General features: G+C 41.2%; 1 protein-coding gene and 1 pseudogene across 1 annotated transcript in view; both read left to right on the top strand.

Moving 5' to 3' along the window:
* The first annotated feature begins 8,124 nt into the window (after positions 1 to 8,124).
* LOC125933140 (zinc finger protein 883-like) overlaps positions 8,125 to 21,857 on the top strand; it is a 48,054-nt gene continuing 34,321 nt past the window's right edge. The window contains 1 exon segment of the mRNA XM_049646004.1: positions 8,125 to 8,840. The gene's annotated coding sequence lies outside the window, so the exon portion shown is untranslated.
* LOC125933360 (RNA polymerase II subunit A C-terminal domain phosphatase SSU72-like) lies at positions 18,751 to 19,739 on the top strand (annotated as a pseudogene).

Genomic DNA, 21,857 nt, shown 5'->3' with positions numbered 1-21,857 from the left:
GCTTAACTGACTGAGCCACCCAGGTGTCCCTCGGTTATAGTATTTTTAATTTCAGCCTGATTAGATTTTAGTTCTTTTATATGTGCAGTAAGGGATTCTTTAGTGTCTACTATGCTTTTTTCAAGCCTAGTTAATATCCTTATAATTGCTTTAAATTCTAGGTCAGACATCTTACTTATATCTGTATTGATTAAATCCCTGGCCATTACTTCTTCCTGTCCTTTCTTTTGGGGTGAATTCTTCCACCTTGTCATTTTGCCCAGAAAAAAAGAAAGAAAAAAAAAAGCTAGATCCTAGGTGTGTTTTGGTCTGCTTGCTAAAAGAAGCTAGATCCAAAAAATAAAATTTAAAAATTAAAAATTAAAAAATAAAAATCTAAAGGAAGCTAGATCCTATTTTCCCTACAGCTGGCAGCACTCTATGATCAGTAAACTTGGTGCATGTGAAGGGTTTGTGCTGGTCTTATGGGGAAGGGGCCTATTGCACTGATTCCCAGGTGGACTTGCCCTAGTGGAGATGCACCTTCAGGGTGCAGGGGGCAGGGTTTGGTGTAAGTGTCTTGGTGGTGCTGTTTTGTTCACTGAAGTTGGTCAGTTGCCTGGGTGTCTCGTCCCTGGAGTGGAGAGTTCACGCCCACCCACCACTCTTCAGGAAGACTTCACAGAAGAGCAATCACCGCCTCTTGTGTCCCCAGCTTCCATCAGATGCCTGCCTTCACCCTGTCTGTGAATGAGCTGTCTGCCTAGCAGGTGGCACAGTACTCCTGTGTTTTATCTCAGGCGCAGGGCTGGATTTCAAAACTCCAAATTTTAGGGACTTGTGCAGTGTGACCCCTCACTGATCCTCCGTGGAGGGTCTCACCACACTTTTGCCATTTGTCAGTTTCTCCCAGAAAAGCAGCTGCATGAGCGTGCAGCAGTTTGGAGTTTATGGTAAAGCGCAGCAGAAAGCTGGCATCAAGGCTCACTGACCTCAGCCAGTGTCCCCATTCCTATGCTGGGGAACAGTGTAGGACATTGGCACCACCAGTTCTTCTGTCCCCAGATAGGCCATGCTGCCACTCCCAAGGGCACTCCAAACTGGGGAACTGTTTCTCCCTGTGTGACCCAGGGGATCCTCAGACCACACCACCTGCTCCTCTTGGCCCTCCTTCCCCATAGGAGCACCACTAAGCTGGCCAGACCCAACCCCAGTGATGGTGCAGACTTCTAAAACTTCAGATTTTACACTCCACTGCTTATAATAACTTGCAGTAGTCTTGTAAACAGGGCTCTCTCCCCTCCACAGGTCCCACAGTTCTTATCAACTCCCCCAAATCGACTCTGTGCAGCTCCAACTTCCATGAGGTGGTCATTTTTCTACTTGTAGATTTGCAGTTTTGTTCTCTCAGTCCTCAGACAGATTTCTTGGATGTTCAGAATGGTTTGATATTTATCTAGCTGTGTTTGAGGGATGAGGCAAACTTAGGGTCCCCTGGCTCCTCCGCCATCTTAACTCCTCTCCCCTGAATGTTTTACTGTGGGCAGAAAAATAAAACCAGAATTTTCTCCTTCCCAAGGAATTAGAAAAATCTGATAGTGGTCCAGTGTTTGAAAAAATTTCCAGAGCAACTGGGTGACTCAGTTGTTTAAACGTCCAACTGTCCAACTCTTGATTTCAGCACAGGTAATGACCCCGGGGTTGTGGGATCCACTCTGAGTGTGGAGCCTACTTAAAATTATCTGTCTCTCTGTCTGTCTCCCTCTGCCCCTCCCCCTGCTCTCTCTAAAATGAAAAAAAAAAATTTTTTTTTTAATTTCAAGTGTGTTGATCATGTGTTTTCTTTGTTCCTACTTCTTTTCCTTCCTTTCTCTCAGCTACATTTGGGCCAAGAGATGGTCTTTACTTATTAAAGTTTAAATGGATAGCAACTAAGCAATCAGAGGTAAACATCAAAGGAAAACAAATCCTGGTTGTCTACTTATATTGTTGGGAATTCAAATTCAGAAAGGCAAAAACCATCTGTAAAAAATTTAAAGAATATACATTTTCAGGTTTGAAGAGAAACAAAGACCTGACTGGTGGGTGGGTGTTGAACATATTAAAATTACTAGATGAAATTTGAATATCAATCTTTTTTTTTCCACAGAATGTTGGATTGGGTGCATTCTTGGGAAAATCAGTAATGCATTGTCTTTTGAATTGATTCTTATCAAGATGTGAAACACAGAAACTAGAGAAAAAAGGAAATAGAAAGTGAAACATGGCAACTATTCTGAAATCTGCTTGAGAAACTGAAAGTTAAGTAGTAGCTCCTCTAAGAAATAGATATAAGGCAGAGTTCTCAACCTTGGAAACTATTAATATTTGGGCTGGATAAGTCTTAGTTGTGGGAACCTGTCCAGCATTGTGGGATGTTTAAGAAGCATCTTTTTTTTTTTTTTAAGACAGAGTTTTAACCCACTAGATGTCAGCAGCACTCTGAAGTTGTGACCAAAAAAAAAATTGTCTCCATAAGTTAGCAAAAGCAGCTTTTTTATTTGCTCTGAGGCACCAAATCTTCCTCTCCCCTGTTATGTCCCACTCCCATTGAGAATCACTGCTGTAAATAATACCCTCATTTATACACCTAATTTATTTGAATTGATCATCACAGCACAGTCTGAAAGGGCTAGGAAGTGGGCTTCAGGTAGGAGAGGAATGGTTGAATACAGATAAAAGCAGTTGGGGGTGCTGCTGGAGGAGGCCTGGGTGAAAGGAGAGATATCAAGGGGAATGTCCCAGGAGGCCTAATCCCTTCACCATGTACTCCAGGACTGAGGTGGCTGTATCACATTTGGCATGGCTGGGGATAAGCTACAGAGCAGTGGACTCAGACTGAGGGTGGGTCATTCAAGTTGGGCAGGCTATAGGCAGGGGCCCTTAGTCCCAATGCAGTTCCAGCTCTAACAGCATCATAGAAATGAAGACACTGGTGGCTAGGGTGATCCCCAAGGAGCCAGAGCCAGTAGTAGGGTGTAGATAGCAATTAGCAAAGACCTGGGCTGGAGTACCTTAACAGTAGTGAATGGCAGGAACTGTGGTTTGGCCTCATTTAGGAGAACATGAGAGATACTCCCTGCACACTTGGAGAAATTTTTGAGTGGGGGTAACTTTAAACAAGGACACCAAACAAAGGAAACAATCAACAAAACTCAAAGACAGCCTAGGGAATGGGAGAAGACTTTTGCAAATGACATATCTGACAAAGGGTTAGTATCCAAAATCTATAAAGAACTTATCCAACTCAACATCCATAAATAAATAAATAAATAAATAAATAAATAAATAAATAAATAAATAATCAAGTTAAGAAATGGGCAGCAGAAGACATGAATAGTCATTTTTCCAAAGAAGGCATCCAGATGGCTAACGGACACATGAAAAGATGCTCAACATCACTCCTCATTAGGGAAATACAGATCAAAACCACAATGAGATACCACCTCATACCATCAGAATGGCTAAAATTAACAACACAGGAAACAACAGATGTTGGCAAGGTTGCAGAAAAAGGGGAAACTTCTTGCACTGTTGGTGGGAATGCAAACTCATGTAGCCACTCTGGAACACAGTATGGTGATTCCTCAAAAAGTTAAAAATAGAACTACCCTAAGATTCAGCAATTACATTACTAAGTATTTACCAGAGGATACAAAAATATAGATTCAAAGCGGCACATGCACCCCAATGTTTATAGCAGCATTGTCAACAATAGCTAAACTATGGAGAGAGCCCAAACGTCCATCGACTGATGAATGGATAGAGAAGAGGTGGTATGTATGTACACACACACACACACACACACACACACACACACACACTGGAATATTACTCAGCCATCACAAAGGATATAATCTTGCTATTTGCAACAATATGGATGGAGTTAGAGTGTATTATGCTAAGCAAAATAAGTCAGAGAAATACAAATACCATATGGTTTCACTCATGTGTGGAATTTAGGAAACAAAACAGATGAACATATGGGAGCAGAAAAAAAAAAGAGAGGGGGAAGCAAATCATAGAACAAACTGAGGGTTGATGGAGGGAGGTGGATGGGGGAAGGGCTAAATGGGTGATGGGGATTAAGGAGGGCACTTGTTATAATGATCACTGGGTGTTGTATGTAAGTGATGAATCACTGAATTCTATTCCTGAAACCAATATCCCACTGCATGTTAACTAACTAGAATTTAAATTAAGAAATTGGAAGAAAATAAATAAATAAAAAAGGACACCAATGGGGTGCTGTCAGTCATGTGCATGGGAGTAACAAGCTCATGAACTTCAGCTGTTAATCTAAAGAGACCACTTGTTAGTGCCTGGAAATATTGATGTGTAAGCTTAGCAAAAGCATTTTCAATACCAAAGAGCATCTGTTTTCCTGGATTTGCTGCTTGTTGTCATTCTCTGCAGACATCCAGCCTGTCCCACACTTTAGAGTTAATTGAGCCCTGGGAAGTGCAGAGATCTCTCCCAGAATGGGGAAGGATGGGACAGAGACATGGTATTAGGTTATAAGACACTCTAGTAGCCATGATCTCTGGAGATTGTCCAACACACCTCACACAAACACATCACATAATCCAGAGATTTATTTTACATCAATGAGCTCTGCTTTCTGGGTGCAAATGATATATAGCAATACTGGGAAGAGTTGCCTGATGAAGAATCAAGCAATCATCCAACAATTATTTACCTTTAATATTTCTCACTCTGGGAGAATTGGCAACACACAGAATTTTTCCCCAAACACAAGCACTTTAAGATATCATTCTTGTTAAAACTAACAAATCTCTTGTTTTAGTGATAAAGAAGTTGGGCAGATGGCTTCTATTTGACTCTGATGCCTACTCTCAATGATATAAAGTTTGCTTCCTCTGTAATTCCTGTAGAATTTCAGTAGAAATCCAAAATCCTATCAGATATTTCTCTGAATTCCTTGGGGACTTGTAATCTTGTGGATTAGGGGTCCCCACCAAGAAATGTAAGGAGCTTCTAGAAGCTGGAAAAGGTACAAGAATGATTGTCCCCTAGAGCCTCTGGGAGCAGTGTGGCTGTGCCAACACCTTGATTTCAGTCCACTGAAACCCATTTCAGTCTTCTGACCTCAAGAACTATAAGACAATAAATTTGTATGGTTTTAAGCTACCAATTTTGTGGTAGTTACAGCCACAATGGGAAATTAATACATCCTCCCCCAAAGCAAATACAAAAATGAGAAAACAGTAACATTGTTTCTTTATTTTTTTCCTTTTAAAAATATTACTTGGTGTGCAATGCCTTTTAATAAAATGTCATGATCAAAGGTGATTGCTAGGGATGATCTCTCAAATAATGTAGCAACCTTTTCATGTTTTTTTGATGCAACTAAATCAATACCAGCAAATGACTGAATAAATAGTGCTTCAAACCAGATGGCATAAAACAAGAGAACTGCTTAGCACAATTGAACAAATTACATTCCAAAGTTCTTTATGGAGAAAGCTGACCTTTAATTGACTCTGTTCTTGTTTTGCTGTTTTTTCTCACTAGATTGTTAGCTGCATTAGGTTTGGGGAAAATGTCTGCTTTCTTCACTGAAGTTAATTAACTTCAGTTAACTTGAGGTAGACCACATCTGTCCATTCCTAGTTCCTAGAAGAATGTGCTGACCCTCCTGACATCTTATGACCACAAGATATGGTTTAGATCCATGTGTTCATTTCCAAACCCAACAAATCAAGATTACCTAAATAACAAGAATCCCAATCCCACTCCCTAAGTGTGCCTAATTATAGAAGTAGGCTGTAAAACTCTCCAAGCAAAATGAAAGCACAGAAAGGGAGAGTAGAACTACCCAATGGAACAAAAGAAGGGGGACCATGGCCTGGCTGACCCACTATGGAAGCCTAAATGCACGTAAAGGAAAGAGTGCCTATTAGACAAACCGTTTTCTGCCTGGAGGTGAGAACCTAAGGCATTAGAACCTCTTAGACCTGTCCCTTGACAGAACTACCTGATGGCTGGGGATTTCTCAGACATACACCATCTCACTTATTTTAGGGGAATGTGCGCTGCATACAAGAGCATAAAGCTCCATCACAGAACAATCTTTATTGCCAGATAGAAGGCCAGTGAGACATTTTTTCCTGAGATTCCTTTAACTCCTTCCCAGATGGGGCACAATGAGAAATATTAAGACATTTCATCTTCATTTGCTCTTGTGTTCACAAGACACAGTGGCAAAAGCAACCTGGAATCACACTAGTTTCAATATTGAACTTTGCGGCTTGCTGTGTGATCATAAGCTTGTTGGTCCACCATTTTTTTAAGGTTGTTTGCTTGTCTGTTTGTTTGTTTATTGGAATCTCTACACCCAACATGGGGCTCAAATTCACAACCCTGATACCAAGAGTTGCATGCTCTTCTCTCTGAGCCAGCCAGGCACCCTGGTTCACTTTTCTACGCTACAACTCCACGCCTATGAAATCAGGATAGTAATAGATCTTTCCTCATAGGGTCGTGGTGAAGTGAAATGGAATAACACATGGAAAGTGTGTCTCATTCTTCTCATACTGAAGAGCATTCAGTAACTGTGGGTGCTATTTTCATGACGTATGATACGTCCCTCCATCTGTGCAGTGGGAAGTCTGCTCTAACCTCCAGCTGCAACCCTTCCCCATTATGATTTGGGGGATTATGTCATGTCTCTGACTGTGAAGCTGCTAAGGCAGAGCACTCTGCTGTGATCCTCAAGCCAGGGCAGCCTAGATCTTCCCACCTTAGGGCCCAAGTCAGGAAGCCCTGGGCATGCCCATACATGGAGACTGGCAAAGCCTCTTGGATGGCAAGCATCCAGCCCCTCCCTTGGAGGGACTGACTTGTGTGGGGGAGAAGAAATTTTGGAACAGGGATCACTTCTCAGCTCTCTCCTCGTTCTGTATCAGATGGGATGTTTCTAGCAGACCAACTGAATTTTCAGGTGAAAACATTTTCTGCAAGGCACCATCTCTAACCTAACTCTGAAATAAAGGCATGGAAATGCCAGCAAATACTGAAATAAAGGCTGGAAGGGCTGTTTGCACTAATAGCAGTATGGCTTTGGATTTTTTTGCGCAATAATATTGCACATAAAAATTATTTTTCAATTGAAGTAGTTGACATATTGTATTAGTTTCAGGAGTAAAACACAGTGATTCAACATTTATCTACGTTATGTAATGATCGCCACAGTCAGTCTATACCGTCTGTCATCATACAAAGTTGTTACAATATTATTGATTATATTTCCTGTGCTGTACTTTATATCTGCATAATTTATTTGTTTTATAACTGAGGGATTTAACCTCTTCATCCCCTTCACCTATTGGCACCTAGTGACAGTGTGCCAGAGAAACAGAGCAAGTGTTTACCTTGTGATCACTGTGAATTTGGCAGCAGTCCTGGTTCTGTGGGGCTCTGACTCAGCTGATTAGGTATGCAGAATATTACCCACTGTGTCTTTGGCATAAGCACACCCACAAACTACACAGGACAGCAGCATTAAGGAGAGAGAAAACAGCCATTATAAATGGGTCTGTGTGTATATGTGTGTGTATTTACAAGTAGGAAAGAGCAATGAAAACTAAACAGGGAAACTCACTTTGGACGGATAGGGTTTCTACTTGAAGAAATGAAACTTACGCATAGAACTATAGGTCCAATATCAGAATTCCAGGATCACTTCTGTGTTGGATTGACAAGCTGGGTGAGTCAAATTCTAGGAGTTCCCTTATCAGTTAAATAAAGTGGTTAGCTTTGGATAGTGGTTTGCAGCCCTGGCTGCAAACTAGAAAACTCCTTGAGGATCTTTGGAGAGGAGAGGAGAAGAGAGGAGAGGAGAGGAGAGGAGAGGAGAGGAGAGGAGAGGAGAGAAAATAAGAGAGAAGAGAAGAAAGAAGAGAAGAAAATACTGACATGTGAGCTAGTCTCTAGTCCAGGGAATCAGAATCTCTGGCAGTGAGGACCAGGGATCAGAATTACCAGTAATTTATTTTATTATTTTTAAAGTTTATTTATTTATTTTGAGAGAGCACGCAAGCAGGGGAGAGGCAGAGAGAGAGAGAGGGAGAGAGAGAGAATCTCAAGCAGGCTCCACACTGTCAGCACGAGCCCGATGTGGGGCTCAAACTTACAAACCATGAGATAGTGACCTGAGCCAAAATCAAGAGTCAGACGCTTAACCGACTGAGCCACCCTGGCACCCCAAAGATATTTTCTAATTGCAATTGAAGTTTAGAATTCTACATTGAGCTGAAAAGCATTAGTTCCACTACTCATGTCATTGTCATAGCTCTGTGAAGCCCTCAGATGTTTAGGGAGCCTGCAGTTCAAACATGTTGCTGGCTTGTCGGAGGTAGCCTTCGTTGCCATTAGCTTCTTATTTTTTAAAAAGTCAGCAAGCCATGGACAATCATTAGTTATATGCATGCTGCTCTTTTGGTACCTGTGTATGACATATTTCCTCTTCTCAAGTGACTTGCTATCTAGGCGGAGAGACAGATTCATAAGCATTTATTCAAATGCAGTATATGTTGGTTGCCCTAGGTACAGAAAAAAACCTTCTTCAGTTAACTCTTGATCTTTTGGCTGAAGCATTTGGCAGAATCATAGTCCTGCTGGCTCTCTATTTACAGAATACTCCCAAAGGAATATTCTCTGCTAAGGGAGGTTGAAGGTTTGAAGCGACTCGTGCAATGTGCAGTGATGCTGGCAGCACATACTAAAGCTTCCAGAAGGCCCTGGCCTGGGACCACCAAATCAGATCTGTATGTCAAGTCACAGTAATCCTTCAGAAGCAGGTAAGAGGGAATATGTGTCTGTGAAAGTGCCGGCTGACAACCAACTTGGTATTCTAGAAATAGGAATATATAATATATATAATAGGGCCTATTAGATAATAGGGCCCAGTATTTGGAATATATATATAATATATATATATATATTATATATATATGAATATATAATATATATAATATATATGAATATAATATATAAATATATATAATATATATATAAAATATATAATAATATATATGAATATATAATATATATAATATATATATAATATATATAATAGGGCCCAGTATTTGGTATATGTCCTTAGTGTCCACTCGAGTATGAGTTTGTTTCAGGTGTCTTGGTAGTCGTAGCTCCTGAAGGTCATCAACTGTTCAATGGCCTGTAGGTGAGATCTAGGTCCTTACATTTCCAGGCAAATACCATCTGGGAACAGAATAGACTCAGAGAAGCAAAGGTACAGAGCTAGATCATACCCATTCCCTCTCAGGGATCAGGTACCCTCTATGGTGCCAAAATTGGAAGCAAAATTGGATGTTTTTCACCAGGTGAAGGGATGAATAAACTGTGGTACCTCCATACAATGGAGTATTATTCAGCAGTTAAATGGTCTATCAAGCTACAAAGACCTGAAGGAACATTAAGTGCATATTGCTACATGAAAGAAGCATCTGAAAGGGCTACACATGGTATAATTCAAACTATATGACATTCTGGAGAAGGCCAAACTATAGAAATAATCAAAAGGTCAGTCCTTGCCAGAGGTTTAGGGGGAGTGGTCGAGGTGGAGCACAGGGCATGTTTGGGCAGTGAAACTCTTCTTATGATAGTGTAATGGTAGATACTTGATGTTATGTACAATACAAAGAATGAACTGTACTGGAAACTATGGACTTTAGGAATAATGTATCGATATTGATTGGTTCATCAACTGGAACTAATATACCACACAAATGCAAGATGTTAGTGTAACAGCACTCCAGCAGGTCTTAAGGATTAACTTGCTTCAGGTTAACTCTCCTTACTTGCTGACCTAAATCCCTTGATCTTCAACAGAACTAATTTTCTTTGAGATTTGCAGACCACTGTCCTTGAGGAATGAAGAACCAGAACTTTTCCCAGGCCCAAAAAACCAGCAAGTCTGTCTGAGGCTGACTCAGCTTTAGGATTAGCCCGGCAATTTTTTTAGTAAAATGTTTTTCTTTTTGTGGTCACACAAATGATTTTACTGACTTCCCTTTGTGTATCCATAGACATTGCCTTCCTTTGCAGAAAGAACAGAGTACTCCTGCACATAATAAAACAAGAACCAGACTCCCTCACACAACCCCCAAGTACTAGGATAACTTTTGTAGCTGACATCATGGAATCTGCACATAATCAAGAAATGTTGCAGGCCGCTACACTCCCTTTGCTGATTAACTACCCTAAACCCCTTTAAAAACCCCTGAGCCAGGCAGAAACCTCAGAGTACCTTCTCCCGAGGTTGCTGGCCTCCTGAATCTTTTATTCTCAAATTCCTTTCCAATCAAAAACTCATCTCTTTTTCTTTCTTTCTTTTTCTTTCTTTCTTCCTTTCTTCCTTTCTTTCTTTCTTTCTTTCTTTCTTTCTTTCTTTCTTTCTTTTTTTTCTTTTAGAGGGAGAGAGCACACAAGCAGGGGAGGGGGCAGAGGGATTGAGGGAGAGAGAATCTTAAGCAGGCTCCAAGCTGGGTGTGGAGCCCAAATGTGGGGCTCGATCCCACAATCCTGGGATCATGACCTGAGCCAAAATCAAGAGTCGGGCTCAACTGACTGAGCCACCCTGGTGCCCCCAAAACTTGTCTCTTGAGTAATGGCCTTTCTAGGGACTGGCAGCCAAACTTGGGTTCCATAACATTAATAATAAGGAAACTGTAGGAGGGATGAGGGTGTGAAGGGAGCAGGTATATTAGAACTCTGTACTTCCTGTGCACTTTTTCTACAAGCCTAAAAGTGCTCTAAAAATAAAATGTATTAAGTGAAAAAGAAAAAAAAAAACTATTGCAGTAAGGGAGGGTGATTACTGCAATGGAAGAGGGTGATGATGGCAATAGGGAAGCAGCTCTGAAGATCTGCAAATGTCTGAAAAAGTAGTCACAAATTTGTGTGTAAGCACACAAATCACACACACACACACACACATACTTGTGTGTGTGTGTGTGTGTGTGTGTGTGTGTGTGTATTTACAAATAGGAAAGAGTTCATAGAGTAGGCAGTTAGAGCTGGAGACAAAGGTGGGGATAAATAGATGACACATTAGAAGACTGAGGGCACAACATCCTGACTTGTGGCTTTTAACATCCTGGCTTTAGGGATTCCAACACCCCGGGACTGAAGAACCAAGAGCCACCCTCAACCTCTGCCCCAGGGTAACCTATGGTTTCATTATCATACATTTACATTGTGGTTTCAACCCACCCCTACCCAAATGGGGGAAGATGGCCAGGATAGTTCCTGCAAGAACCTTGTAGGGCCCAAAACTCTGCCTCCCAACTGGCAGGAGTCCTGTAGACGAATAGAAACAACTTGTCAGAGACTGCCCTAACTATGACCCATAACCTCTGCAAACACAAAAAGAAAACACCCTTAATCCGCCTGGGGTTGCCACTTCCGGGGGCTGCCCAGTCTCCTCCCTTTTTGAGAGTGTACTGTCCTTAAACTGCTTTGGGTTTGCTACTTTCCTGTCTTCATTGGAGTGCTGATCCTCAGGTAAATCTTTCCTGGGTAATCCAAGAACCCACATCTCCATTCACACAATGCAGACTCCCACTGGTAGCAGAGAAATGAAAACTAAAGAGGGAAACTCATTCTTTTAATGGAGGTGTAAACAAGGCTAGAAAGAACTGGGTGTCAGGAGCAGGGAGTAGGTGGCAAGATCAGGAAACAACTTTCCTTATTGTCAGCCAAGTTTTGAGAGGGATTGTTTGGCATTCCTATACTTGTTAAACCTTAGTAGGAAGTCAAATTTCAGGACGGTGTGGGGGAGAATAGAAATTTAGTTATGTTAAATTTACAGGTATTTTGTTCTGATTAGTCATGGAGACAAATTGTTCAGCTGATCATTTATGAGACATAGAATGGGAATTTTAGGTTGTGTGTCTGCTTTTGTAGCAGGTAAACGGGTCTATGGCGAGTTTTATTTAAGTAATATGGGAAAAGGTGGTTCTTTGCAGTTTAACAAAAGACTACAAAGGAAATTGAAATAGACATGTATGTTACTCAAGGCCCTGGACCCAAGTGGGAAGGTCAAGACAGGCTGCAGAGAGAGAGGGAGGGAGGCATCACCTGAGGCACAAGCTTTTATGGTGTTCTTTGAATAAAATGTCTTGGGGCTCCTGGAGTAAAGCTGGATCGGTCAATTCAAACCAAAAAGAGCAGGGGAAAAGGGGGGAGTTTGGTAAACACCCCCAAAAGTGCGGGAGCAAAGACTTATGGGAAATGTAGTTTTCACTCTGGTGTTGGCTTTCGGGGCTGACTCTGCGCGTGCTCACTGCCTCCAGGTCTGTAAATCTTTCCCCTAGGGTATACCTTCTCCTGGGTGGCGCTTCTCGGATCACCGAGTCTTTGCGCTCCCTAGGGTCCAGTGCGACAGGACAGGGGAGTTTGGGGTTGGCCGAAGGCAAACGAGCGTCCGCAGTGCTCGGGAGCCGGCGGGTCTAGGGTTGTGGGGGGACCCCGCGGCGGGACCTCTGGCACTTGAGCCCCCCAAGGGCGGGTTGGGGCAGCCTCATCCTGGAGGAGGGACGACCGGGCCAGGTCTCCTCTCTCAGCGGAAAGGGCCGGCTTCGCGCGGGGACGCGGGGACGCGGGGACGCGGGGGGCGTGGGGGCGCGCGTCCTGGGAGGTTGCAGGGTCCGTGCGCAAAGGCGGCTGCTGCAGCAGGGGGCGCGGGCAGCCGCGGGCGGAGCTCGGTTCTAGTTACTTAGCAATCCTGGCAAAGACGTTCAGTTTTATCTTCTGCAGAATGAGAATGTTTTTATACCTGACCCATGCGATTGTTCTGTGCTGCTAATGTCTATGCTAGATATACGTAGATTTTTGCCATCAAAGGCTCTCAACGGCCATATTTGAGGTAAGCTTAATTGTCTCCATGTTAAGAGAATAGTAAACCAGGCGAGGTGAAGTGCCAAGACCACACAGCAGCGGTGGGAATCTAGTTTTCAATCCATTTTTCTGCACGTCTCATGTTCCTTCTAATAAACTGTCTTGCCTAAAACCCAGCATTGTTATTCACAGCACTGAGCACTGATGATGTCTGATACTGTAATATCAGGAAAATAATTATGAGGTATATGGGGACTGCATAATGTCTTGGCCTTGGGTTTCTGGGATATTTGATTATTCTTCTTACTCTTCTGAGTGCCTGTGTCAGGTAGCACAATTTCTGGGTCCGGTCTGCCCTGTCTAGCTTTTGTCTTTGGAGAACTTCATTTGAGTTTGTTGATGGCCAAAGCTCTTGATTCTTGGGGAAAGTATGTATTAGAGTCAGGTTGGGAGCCCTGTTTGAAAGTTCTAACTAAATTTAATTTGTCCCCACTGTCCAGGTCCCATCTCTTTTGGAGCAAAACAGCTCTTGTACTTTTTTAAATTTTTAAGAAATGTTTATTTATTTTTGAGAGAGAGAAAGCGAGCACACCATGGGGTGGGCAGAGAGAGAGGGGGACAGAGAATCCAAAGCAGGCTCCACACTGACAACAGTGAGCCCCATGTGGGGCTCAAACCCACAAACGTGGAGGCTTAACCAACAGAGCCACCCAGGGGCTCCTGGAGCAAAACAGCTCTTGAGGTGAGATGTGGGAAACAAAGGCAGAAGGAAATGGCAGATAAAATTGAATTTCCTTATAACCTGCAGCCCACTGACAAATACTTGAGGCTGGCAGAGTAAAATGTTTCTCCAGGAACTTCCTACTGTCTTCTTTAGCATATGAAAATCTCATTGGAAACGTCCCCTTGATTTTACCTCCCCTAACTCCCAAGTATGTAACCAATGTCTCTTCATGGTCCCAGGGCAGCTCTTTCTGCCAATGGGTCCTATCTCCATGCTTTAATAAAATCACCTTTTTGCACCAAAGATGTCTTCAAGAATTCTTTCTTGGCTGTCAACTCTGGATCACCCCCAAAACCTTATCACCCAGGAACCCCACCTGGAAAATCACCCCTTGATCTGAGACCTCTCATCAGAGACTCAAAACAGAAACAGAAGAGGCCCAGGAAAGACTATATCCTCAGACTGCCAGGACAGAAGTAATTCTTGGTCCTTCTACAGAATGAGCAATGCTTGGGTGATGTCACCATAACCAGAAATCATTGCAGGCTGTCCACTGATCAGCTTTAAGATTTGAAATAAAGCTGGCAACATGAGCAAAGGGCAGCACACCAGAGGGTACCTCACAGGAAGTTTGTGAGGACACAGTTCAGGGAAAGGAATCACCAGCCACAGGAGAAATTGACCTTGTTCACCCTCATCAGCCATACTCCCTTCACTGCACTTGCTCTACAACCTAGAGGGTGCATCATTCTGTTCTGATAGTAAAAAATCAAATAACTAATGTATAAAGAGTTTAAAGATTTTAAAATTTTGTCTGTATTTAAGAGGTGAAAAAAAAAGGGCCTAGAAGATAAGGGAGTGACTTGTCTAGAGTAACATAATTTATTAGTGGCATGCCCAGGGAACTTCTTGCTGTCTATCCTTAACAATGATGTCACATCAATTTTTTTTTTAATGTTTATTTTTGAGAGAGAGAGACAAAGAGACAGAGCACAAGTGAGGGAAGGGCAGAGAGAGAGAGAGGGACAGAATCCAAAGCAGGCTCCAGGCTCCGAACTTAGCACAGATCCCAACGCAGGGCTCGAACCCCCCAATGATGAAATCATGTACCTGAGCCCAAGTTGGATGCTTTACCCACTGAGCCACCCAGGCACCCCTCAAATTTCTAATGAAAAGATCCTTTTGAGAAACCATAACCAAGTTAGAATAAACAAAGTACCCCTGCACTTTCCAGGGGGATGCTGATGAGGATTTTGTAACTCAAGGGCCAAACACTGTCCCTAGGAATGCAGAGAAATAAAGGCAACGTCTTCCTGTGTTGTTCTTTGTTTGATTAGTCCTTGGTTGTTACTATGTATTTATTTATTTATTTATTCATTTATTTATTTTAGTCACTATAGAGGGGAAGGTAAATTCTTTTTAGCAGGAAGTTAGTAGGAAATGTTTATATTCACCTAATGAAAAATGGCATTCTGAGCTGTGACAGGTCAGAGTCTGCATAGACAATGGGTATTCCTCCATCAGCTCTGCCCTGCCCTTAGGGTTGAAGCCCCTGGCCCACGGGGGGCTTTGTATGTAGCTGCTGTGTGAAGCTTGCTAGGCAGATAATTCTGCTCAGCTCACCTGGTTGCGTAGGACCTCATTTTCTTTCCATCTTTCCCAGCTGTACCTTTACAGTTCTCTTCAGTTTTCCAAGAGCGGCAGGAAATGACTGAATCACAGGTGAGCTGTTTATTCCTGCTTTGTTTTGCAGTGGATTTTGTGAGGTGTGTAAGGGAACAGAAATTAAAATAGAAAAGCAGAAATAGATGAAAATCAACATCAGATTAACTGTAGACTATCAGGTCAAGAGTTGAGCAAAGTCAGCATATAGATATATGCTGGTCCTGTAAAGTCCCAGAATTATCAAAGTTGAACAGCAAGTTTGCCGTTCTGATCTTTCTGACAGCAAAGGAGAACCAGAAAAATGAGTCTCTTAGGACACTAACACACTGGCACTGCGGTAAGAAATTATCAGAGACTGGTGGTTCAGCAACAAGCACTTATTTCTCATATTCTGGAGTCTGGGAAGTCCAAGATCAGGGTGCCAACACATTTGATTCTTTAGTGAGGACCCTCATCCAGTTTGCCCATGGCCCTCTTCTCATTGTATCTTCACATGGTGGGGAGAGAATAGAGGGCCAGCTCTCTCGTGTAGTTTCTTCTAAGGGCACTAATGTCATCAGGGCTCCATTCTAATGACCCACTTACCTCCAAAAGGTCCCATCACCAACTAAAATCACACTGGGGATTAGGGCTTCAACATGTGAAGTTTGGTGGGGGGACACAAGCGTTCAGTTCATAACAGAGTTTGAGGACACAATTTTCTAATGGTCTTGTTTGGTCCAGCGGTGTAGAATATCTGGAAGACAGCTGAATGGTTGACATGCCCTTTAAATGGCTCTGCATAAATATTTCCCCCACCTAGACTGTGGCACTGTAGTATTTGTGACTGTACTTAACTGCTACTTACTTGCCAGTTCCTGGCGTTGTGAGACTTTAGATTTATTGCCAATCTAACTTCTGAGAAAAACTCACCATTTTATTTGCATTTCTGAGATTGCTGATGATCTTGCACATCATATATCTATTGGCTTTTCATTGCTTTTGTGAATGATTTCATTTTTAATCATCTCATGTATTAATTTTAAAGAATACTTTATGTATTTTGGACAGTAATTCTTTGTCTGTTACATTTGTTGTGAATGTTTTCTCCCAAGTCTGTCCCTTGACCTTTACCTCTAGAGTGCCTCTGGCCTTATTAGAGTTTTATATTTTTCCATAGGCCAGTCTTTTTAACTTTTCTGTTTTCTTTTTGAATTTTAAAATTCTTCCCTAACTTAAGATAAGGATATTTTAAAATTTTTGCTTAATTAATATTAGTACTATTAAAAATATTTAAGCCTCGAGTCAATCTGGAAATTGTTATTGTAGATAATACGAGGAGGGAATCTAGTTTTGTCTTTTAACACTTAAAGCACCAATTCTTTATTAATGTTTTTCTCAATGAATTATAATGGCACATCTATCCAGTATATTACCGTGTCTGCACACATCTGTTGCTGGACATTCTAATTCATTGCATTAGTCCTTAATTCATTCTTTAGGTTCATCGTGTTCTTTCTTACACCTTTTTCAGTCTTGCTTCATGAAACCTGGCATCCTTACCTTGTGCCTGATTTTTCAAAGATAACTCAAGAAGTGTTAGCCAATGCTGGAATAGTCTTTGAGGGTTTTCGGTACACACCAATTATCCCATTAAAGAAGTTTCTTCCTACAGCCTAAGTTTTGAATGTCCATGATACTTAGTGGTTTTTCTATATGCCTTAAGGATAGATTTGATTACTATTTAGATTGAACTTCTTGGTTCCATTTTGGACACATTTAAAGAAATTTTTTATTTATTTTGAGAGCGAGAGAAAGCGTGAACAGGGGAGGGGCAGAAAGAGAAGGACAGAGAGAATCCTAAGCAGGCTCCATGCTGTCAGTGAGGAGTTGGGCACGGGGCTCGATCTCACAAAGTGTGAGATCATGACCTAAGCCAAAATCAAGAGTTGGACACTTAACCGAATGAGCCACGTAGGCGCCCCTTAATTAGTTTAATTTTTATCATTCTGAGAGTTCTTTATATACTGGATATAGACTGTTGTCAGATATATAATTTATAAATATTTTCTCCCATTCTTTGGATTGTCTTTTCACCTTCTTGGTAATGTTTTTTGAGGCATAAAATTTAATGATTTTGTTGATGTCCAATTTATCTTTTCTTTAGTTGCTCATGCTTTGTCGTATCTATGAAACCATTGCCTAATCCAAAATCTTAAAGATTTAACCATGTGTTTTCTTCAAAGTAACAATTTTTGTCTTAAACTCTCTTTTACCTGATATTAATATAGCCTTCCCAGCTGTCTTTTGGTGAGAGTGTTGAGCAGAATGCCTCTCGCAAGTTGCCAATGCCAACACTGACCATGATGGAGGTAGCAAACATCGTCATTATGCCAGTGTACAGGAATAAAAATTTGAATACTCCTGCCACTGCATCTTGGTTTCAGAGTTACCAAGGAAGACACAATGGAGTCAAGCATTGGATGGAACGGTGCTTTTATACACTTAAGAGGTAAAGCAAGATCAGTTCTGATAATATGCGATTGGACCCCCAAGGCTAGTGGGTGCCCCCAGCATCTGATGCAGGGCAGTTGGCCTATGCACACACCTCTTATGCCACAGCAGGAGTCCAACCCTACTACTGTCAAATCCAGAATACTGAAAGCTGAGGTTGTGCCAGAGGGGCATTTAGTATATGCTTAATCAGAACAGAGGAGCAATTAAATAAAAGATATTCTGACAAGGTGAATGGCTTATATAGGCTGTGTGGTCTCTTTATCTCTTGGTAAGGAAGGTTCCAGACCCAAGGCTCATTCTTATGTAGTTGAGTGGGGGTTGAAAGACTGTACACGTGAGACAGTCTTTCTCATCATGGTGTATCTTTGTCCATCCTTTTTTCTGTTTATGTCTTTGGATCTCAAGTGAGTCTCTTTCAGACACTATTTATTAGTGAGTCTCTTTCAGACACTATTTATCACGTTTTTGTTTTGTTATTTTTATCCAGTATGGTATCCACTATGCCCTTTAATTAGAGTGTTTAGGGGCGCCTGGGTGGCTTGGTCGGCTAAGCGTCCGACTTCGGCTCAGGTCATGATCTCACGGTCCGTGAGTTCGAGCCCCGCGTCGGGCTCTGTGCTGACAGCTCAGAGCCTGGATCCTGCTTCCGATTCTGTGTCTCCCTCTCTCTCTGACCCTCCCTCATTCATGCTCTGTCTCTCTCTGTCTCAAAAATAAATAAACGTTAAAAAAAAATTTAAAAAAAAAATTAGAGTGTTTAAGCAATTTACATTTAGCGTAATTCCTGATAGAGCAGGATTAGGTCTGTTGTTTTCTTATTTGTGGTCTACAGCTTTTTTGTTCCTCTATTCCTCCATTACTGCCTTCTTTTCTGTTCAATAGATATCTTTTAGTGTACCATTTTAATTCCCTTGTCATTTCTTTTGCTATGTTTAGTTATTTTCTTGATGGTTGCCCTGGGATTTACAATTAACATCTTAGTTTTTAACAATCAGGTTTGGATTGGCTTGCACAGAAGTGCCATGGCTGGGTGGGAGTCCCTGAATGGGTGTGTTGTGGTCAGTGTAGTCACCAGTATGCCATCGTTGCTGCTGTCTGTGGCAGTGGTGTGCTCGAGCAACCAGAACCGGAGCATGGAGATGCACGACATTCTCAGCAAACAGAGATTCAGTTTCTGGTCCTTTGGAACAGGAACTCATGTCAAGCTCCCAGGACCGGCACTTGACAAGCCAAAAGTTTACAATTTCAAAACTACATATGACCAGATGTACTAAAATCTCCTTAGGAAAGACAAAGAACTCTATATGCAGAATGGCATTTTATATCTGTTGGATAGAAATAAGAGGATCAAGCCCTGGCCAGAAAGGTTTCAGAGCTGCAGAGACTGTTTGAGCTGATTCTCACCTGTCAAGAGAGAGTGTACAATCAGGTGGTGGAAGATCTGAATTCCAAAGAGCAAGATACCTGCCAGCCAGTGAATGTAACCAATGTGGACATCCAGGACAACCATAAAGAGGCCACCCTGGACGCATTCCTTATCTGTGAGTTGTGCCATTGCATTCAGCACATGGAGGATATAGAGAATGAGACTGATGAGCTGCTGTAGGAGTTGGAGGAGAAGAGCAGCAGCAGAGCCTTACTGCACACGGTCTGCTCCTACTGACTAGCCTGGCCACTCTCCTGAAGACATCTTTTTGAGCTTCCTTTTGTTAATACTTTTTCCTTTCTGATATTTGGTTTTACTTGTATCTATTCTGCTGGTGGTGGGTAGTAATACCCAGTAAACTGTACGTGTGAAATGAAAGGTACACATAAACGCCAGATTGAAAACAATCGAGTTTTTTCTATTCCTCTTCTACTTGTGAGTGGAGAATTGACTATAAGGTTTTTTTTCTTTAACCAGGAAAGTAAACAATGATTTACAGTACATTTCACCTATTAAAAAAATCAAATTTGGATTAATATCAACTTAATTTCAATAGCATATATACACTTAATATGCTATATAGCTCTATTCCTATATAGCTCTATTCATCCCTTTACCCCTCCTTTGTGCTTTTATTGTCCTGTAGATCTTCACGTATTGTGTGCCATCAACACAGATTTATATTTTTTTTCTTTGCAAAGTGTCTTTTAAATCAGGTAGGAGACACAAAGAATTACAGAATACATTCATTTATGCTATTTTTTACTCACATAGTATTACCTTTACCAGTGCTCTTTGTTTCTTCATGTGGATTTGTGATGCTGTCTAATGTCCTTTTATCAGCCTGAAGAACTCCTTTTAGTACTTTTTGTCAGGCAGAGATGGTGGCAATGAATTCTCTCAGTTTTTGTTTATCCAGGGATTTTTTAAATTTCTCCTCCATCTATCTTTCTTTCTTTCTTTCTTTCTTTCTTAATGTGCATTTATTTTTGAGAGAGAGAGAGAGACAGAGGGTGAGCAGTGGAGGGGCAGAGAGGGAGACATAGAATCTGAAGCAGGCTCCAGGCTCTGAGCTGTCAGCACAGAGCCCAACGTGGGGCTTGAACTAACGAACCACAAGATCATGACCTGAGCCAAAGTTAGATGCCTAACTGACTGAGCCACCCAGGCTTCCCTCTCCTCCATTTTTCAAGGATAGTTTAGGTTGATAGTCTTTTTCTTCCTACTGCATTCTCGCCTCTGTGATTTCTGAAGCAAAACTAGCTGTTAATCTTATTGAAGATCCATTGTACACAATGAGTTGTTTTCGTCTTGCTGCTTTCAAGATTCTGTCTCTCACCTTTAACAGATTATGATGTGTGTGGTTAATTGATTTTTTTTAACTTTTATTTGTAGTTTGTTTAGCTTTGTGGATGTATAGATTCATATCTTACGTCAAATTTGGGAAGATGTTGGCCATTATTTCTTCAGCTATTGTTTCTGTCCCTTCCTCTTTTCTCTTTCTGGGTCTCCCATTATGCATATATATTTTCTTCATTTAACCATTTTTTAAATTGTTTATATTTTAGTTAGTTAATATACAGTGCAGTATTGGCTTCAGAAGTAGAATTCAGTGATTCATCACTTATATAACAACATCCAGTGCTCATCACAACAAATGCCTTTCTTAATACCCATCCCCCATGTAGCCCATTTCCCACCCACCTCTCTCCATCAACCCTGAGTTTGTTCTGTATTGTTAAGAGTCTCTTGTGGTTTGTTCCCCTTTCTTCTCTTTTTCTCTCTCTTCCCATACATTCATCTGTTTTGTTTCTTAAATTCCACATATGAGTGAAGTTATATGGTATTTGTTTTTCTCTGGTCGACTTATTTTGCTTAGCATAATGCATTCTGGCTCCATCTGTGTCGTTGCAAATGGCAAAATTTCTTTTTTTTTTTTGAAGGCTAAGTAATATTCCATTTTATATATATATATATATATATATATATATATATATATACCACCTCTTTTTTATTCATTCATCAGTCTATGGACAATTGGGCTCTCTCCATAGTTTGGCTATTGTTGATAATGCTGCTATAAAAATCGGGGTGCATGTACCCCTTTGAATCTGTATTTTTGTATCCTTTGGGTAAATACCTAATAGTGCAATTGCTGGATCATAGGGTAGTTCTATTTTTAATTTTTGAGGAACCCATTATGCATATGTTTGAATACTTGATATCCCACAGGTCTCTGAGGCTCTGTTCAACATTTTTCACTGTTTTCTTTCTGTTCTTCAGACTGGATAAATTCAGTTGACCTGTTCTGTCGTCAATGAAGTTTGTTCATTATTTCTTCTGCCACATCAAATCTGATCTTGTGCCCTTCTAATGAATTTCTAATTTCTGGTTATTGTACTTTTCAACTCCAGAATATCTTTTTGTTTTTTTTAAATAATTTTTATCTCTTTATTGATATTGTCTGCATAGTAAGCCATTGTTCTATTACTTTCCTTTAGTTCTTTAGACGTGGTTACCCTTTAGTTGTTTGAACATATTTAAAATAGCTGATTTAAAGTCTTTTGTCTAGCAAGTCTAGTATCTGCGCTTCCTTAGGGACAATTTGTATCAATTGTTTTTTTTCCTCTATTGTGTCAGATA

Source organism: Panthera uncia, chromosome D2, assembly GCF_023721935.1.
Source record: "Panthera uncia isolate 11264 chromosome D2, Puncia_PCG_1.0, whole genome shotgun sequence".
Classification (NCBI taxonomy): Eukaryota; Metazoa; Chordata; class Mammalia; order Carnivora; family Felidae; genus Panthera; species Panthera uncia.
Note: the sequence above shows the minus strand (reverse complement) of the source record. Positions and strands in the feature narration are given on the sequence as shown.